We start from the raw sequence: 5,336 nt of genomic DNA, 5'->3' as shown, positions 1-5,336 counted from the left end.
ATTTCAATCTGGTTGTCCTTGATGAGATCTTGAGTATATGAGAAGAATATGAGGTTTTCATCTGAAACTATATCATCTAAATCTTTTGTGTACAAGTTTAGCCCATGTGATTTGTGTGACGCCCCGTACTAAATCATCATGTACGGACCATCATCAACAGGATCATTACAAGGTTAAGTACTATATGCGTTTTCAAAACAGAGTTTGCATTCATTAATAAAAGTGACGTCATAACAAACGTCAAATGTTTTACAATTCAAAAGCATGCTTCGTTAAGTAGAAGCAATAAATAAGTGTACGAGACCCCAATGGTCATTACATAACATAGTTTCAAAAGTAAATAAGTTTGAATGCAAGATAAGTAGTCATGCGATAACAACTCTAGGCAGCGGGTTCTACAGCACGACTAGTAAGATAGCGGAAGCGACTTCAAGCACCTGAGAAATACATGCTTAAAAAGGTCAACACAAAGGTTTGTGAGCTATAGTTTAAGTATAACAGTAATGTAAGTAGGCCACGAGATTTCAGTGCTACAACGAGCGTTCAAAAGTATGTAAAAGTATATGCTTAACCGTGGGCACCCGGTAACTAACTTAACGTTTAATGTACCCCCTTAAAGTGCACTTGGCAAGTGCGTATAACCTCGAAGTATTAAACACCCGTTAAATGCTAGCGCTACTAGCCCGAGTGGGGATGTCAAACCCTATGGATCCATATCTAAGATTCGCGTTCACGGTTCAAAAACCAATGATTAAACGTTACCGAGCTAAAGGGAATGTTTATGCCTTTATATAACCCACACATATATAAGTTTAAGTACTCGTGCCTAGTATGTAAAATATAAAATCCGCATGTATTCTCAGTTCCCAAAATAAGTTAAAGTAAAAAGGGAATGCTATAACTCACAATGATAGTAGTAGCGGTAAAGTAGTAGTCGGGAAAGGTGTGCAAGTAAACGGTCCGGAGTCCTCAACCTAAGTCAAATAGTACTAAGTCAGTAAGTCGTCTCAAAAGGTTTATAAGTATGTAATTAAGGTCATAAGGGTCATCATCAATCATCATTAAACAAAAGGTAACAAGTAAGGTTCGTCTATGAAAGTCGTTTAAAACAAAGGCTGACTTGGATCAGTCACCACGGCCTCTACACAAACCGAACAGAGGTGAGGCCAGTGGCTATGGTTCAGTATATGAGTCGTTTAAGTGTGGTTAAAATTACAGAAGCTAACTCGTCTTGGTTTGACCGTGGCGACGGTCTAAGTGCGAGTAGGTCAGAAATTTTCTGCACAACGTTAAAGGACATAGTGACGAACGGAGGGCCATAAATCCTAAACCGTAACTCGGATGAAGACGAGTCCTAAATGAAAAATTATCTACTCGAAAAGTTCTATCCAAAAATCAATATGGGATCATCCCAGACCTAATGGTCTGGTCCAGAAACAGTAGGTCAGAAACTTTGGGACAGAAAGCAGGAAGTTTGGAGAGTTCCGGTGGTCTTGGTGCTTGATGTTCATCATGGCTCTCATCCTTGATGCATATAGCTTCAAGTGTACAACTCATGGATGTGTCTACATCATCTTAACCAAGATTTGTCCATCATAACCCTAGTGCAAGTCTAAGACATTAATTTGATGAACCAAAGTTACATCAAGTCCTAGATCTACACACACATGAACTATGAAAGTAATACTAACTAAGTTTTGACACTAGCAACACAAGTGTGAGTCTAAGACATGTAGATCAACTCACTTAAGAGTTGTATGATGTTTGATGAACCAAAGTTTCATCAAGGTCTTAGATCTAACACATACATCAACTTTAAAACTAGTAATAATCTACAAACTTGAAAATAAACTTAAGTACACAAGATCTTAGGTTGTAGAACTTAGTTCTTAGTAGATCTTGAAGATCTTAGTTTCAAATGTATAGATCTAGTACTTAAGTTAATCAACACAAGTGTGTGAAGTTGTAACTAGCAAGTTAAACTTCTATGTCTTGAACTTACAAAGTTTCAAGTATAATAATCAAGTTTTAACTAGTAAATACTTGATCAACAACATAAATCACAAATTTAACTAAGTAAAAGTGAAACAAATAACTAGATCTACAAGTTTTATGTTTACATTTGTTTCATACTTGAGAAGATCAAACCAAGGTGTAGATCTTAATAGTTCAAGTCAACAATATAAACAATAAGAAAGTTTTGAAACTTATGAACTTGAAAACATGAAATTAAAGTGAACATAAATAAAGTAAGTAACTAGATCTATAAGTATTTTGTTCATGTTTGCATCATACTTAGGAAGATTCAAATACAAAGTTGAATCTTAGTGTTTAAGTCTACAAACATGAAAACAAAGAAAGATTTTAAAGTTTATGAACTTGAATCTTAAAAATACATAAGTATGGAACTACAAACTAACAAGTTTGAGTTCTTGTTCTTGGTTCTTCATAAACAAAAGAGAAACCAAGATCTATGAAGATTCAAGCTAAAGAAACTTGATCTTACAACAAACAAGTAACATACTACAAACAATCAAGTAAATTAAACAAGAAAAGATGATGATGAATGGCTTAAGGGTTACAGTTTTGGAGCCAAGAAGGAAAGAAAAAAAAAGTTTATTACTTACAAAGAAAAGAGAGAAAGTTGAGAGAGTTTGGATGTGGTTTGAATGTGTGTAAATGAGAGTGAGATGCAAGTATCAAGTGATAAGGAAAATGAGAAAATGAACTCCTCTTGTGTCCCATGGGGTGGACGGTTTTGAGGGTAAACAAGGAAGGTCAAGGTTTGCTTTTCATGTGTGGGAATAAGGTGTAAGCTAAATTGGGTAACAAGTTAAAATAACTCTTGCATGCTTGAGACAACTTGGTCTCCTAATTAGTTTAATTAACCTTGATTATCCTTAACATAAACTAGCTTACTAGAATGGGCTTACAAGTCCATTTAAGTGTAGGGTGGGCTTACTAGTCCAAGTCCATTAATTAAAGGCCCAAGTTTAAATAAAGATGCAATTTAAATAATTAAAGCCCAAGTAATTAATCACTAACCTTGATTAATTAAAATGATTAATAATAAATAATCATGAATGTAAATAATATTCTAAAAATATTATTCGTGAAAGTTCCGGGTGTCACAAAGACGTTTCGGGCCCTTAAAAGTCAAGCACGGGCAATCAAGGCAACATGTAAATGTAATAACGTACATTCGTTTAAACACGCGTATTAATAATAGTAATTATTAATAAATAAATGTTGGAAAATCCAGGGTCGTTACATTACCCACCTGTTAAAGAAAATTTCGTCCCGAAATTTAAGCTGAAGTAGATGGAGGAGTCGGGAAAAGATGAGGATATTTCCGCATCATTTGATCCTCTCGTTCCCAAGTAAACTCAGGTCCTCGTTTGGCATTACATCGTACTCGTACAATCGGAATCTTGTTGCGTTTCAAAGTTTTGATCTCACGATCCATAATCTCAACAGGTTCCTCCAAAAAGTGGAGTTTGTCATCAATAGTAAGTTCTTCCAATGGTATGATGAGTTCGGGTGCAGCAAGACACTTCTTCAAGTTTGACACATGGAAGGTAGGATGAACTGAGCTCAATTGTGCTGGTAGATCCAAACGGTATGCAACTGGTCCAACACGTTCCAAGATCTCGAAAGGACCAATGTATCGTGGGTTCAACTTTCCACGTTTTCCAAAACGGATCACACCTTTCCAAGGTGCAAGCTTCAACATTACACGATCACCACCATTAAATTCAAAGTCTTTCCGTTTAAGATCGGCATAACTCTTTTGGCGATCACGGACAGTCTTAAGTCTAGCTTGGATCTGAGCAATCTTCTCCGTGGTTTCGTGAACTACCTCGGGTCTGGTGATTTGCTTTTCGCCTACTTCGGCCCAACAAATAGGAGATCGGCACTTACGACCATATAATGCTTCAAAAGGTGCAGCATTAATGCTTGAGTGATAACTGTTGTTGTACGAGAATTCGGCGAGTGGCAAATGCCTTTCCTAGGCCTTTCCAAAATCAATGACACATGCACGCAGCATGTCCTCCAAGGTCTGAATCGTTCGTTCACTTTGCCCGTCAGTTTGAGGATGATAAGTAGTACTCATGTCAAGACGAGTTCCCATGGCTTCTTGCAAAGAACGCCAAAATCTGGAAGCAAAACGGGGATCGCGATCGGAGATGATTGATAAAGGTACACCATGACGAGATACAACCTCTTTGATGTACAGCTGAGCAAGTCTTTCCATTGTATCAGTTTCCTTCATCGCTAGGAAGTGTGCAGATTTGGTGAGGCGGTCAACAATAACCCAAATAGTATCGCATCCGCCCACCGTCTTCGGCAGCTTAGTAATGAAATCCATTGTGATCCTTTCCCACTTCCATTATGGGATTTCCGGCTGTTGAAGTAACCCAGAAGGTCTCTGATGCTCGGCTTTAACCTTCGAGCAAGTCAAACACTTACCAACATAAGTCGCAACGTCCTTCTTAAGATTCGGCCACCAATACTGTTCTTTAAGGTCGTGGTACATCTTACCCGCACCGGGGTGAATCGAATATCTCGATTTTTGTGCTTCATCAAGTATCAGGTTTCGTAGATCTCCATAATAAGGTACCCAAATTCTTTCGGCATAACATCGGAGTCCAGACTCTCTAACCTCGAATCGAGAGACAAGTATGTTCAAATGCTCGTGAGATATGTTCTCCTCCTTGAGAGCCTCAACTTGGGCTACTCTGATCTGGTTGTTGAGGTTCGAATGGATGGTGATGTTCAGAGCCCTAACACGGAGAGGTGCCGTCCTCTCCTTTCGGCTTAAAGCGTCAGCTACAACATTGGCCTTGCCAGGGTGATAACGGAGTTCACAATCGTAGTCGTTGAGCGTCTCGATCCATCGACGCTGTCTCATATTTAGTTGCTTCTGATCGAAGATGTGCTGGAGACTCTTGTGATCGGTGAAGATAGTGCTCTTAGTTCCATACAAATAATGTCTCCACAATTTGAGTGCAAAGACAACGGCTCCAAGTTCAAGATCATGTGTAGTGTAGTTCCGCTCGTGAATCTTCAATTGGCGGGAGGCATAGGCAATAACCTTTGATCGTTGCATCAGTACACAACCAAAACCACTCTTCGATGCATCGCAATAAACAACAAAGTCGTCACTGCCTTCAGGAAGTGATAAGATAGGTGCGGAGGTTAACTTCTTCTTCAAAGTTTGGAATGCTGATTCGTGTGCGGGTTCCCAAATGAACTTCTTGCCCTTGTGAGTCAGTGCGGTCAAAGGACACGCAATCAGAGAAAATCCTTCGATAAACCTTCGATAATAATCGGCG

Source organism: Rutidosis leptorrhynchoides, chromosome 5, assembly GCF_046630445.1.
Source record: "Rutidosis leptorrhynchoides isolate AG116_Rl617_1_P2 chromosome 5, CSIRO_AGI_Rlap_v1, whole genome shotgun sequence".
NCBI lineage: Eukaryota > Viridiplantae > Streptophyta > Magnoliopsida > Asterales > Asteraceae > Rutidosis > Rutidosis leptorrhynchoides.
The sequence above is the reverse complement of the archived record's forward strand: the minus strand, read 5'-3'. Positions refer to the sequence as shown.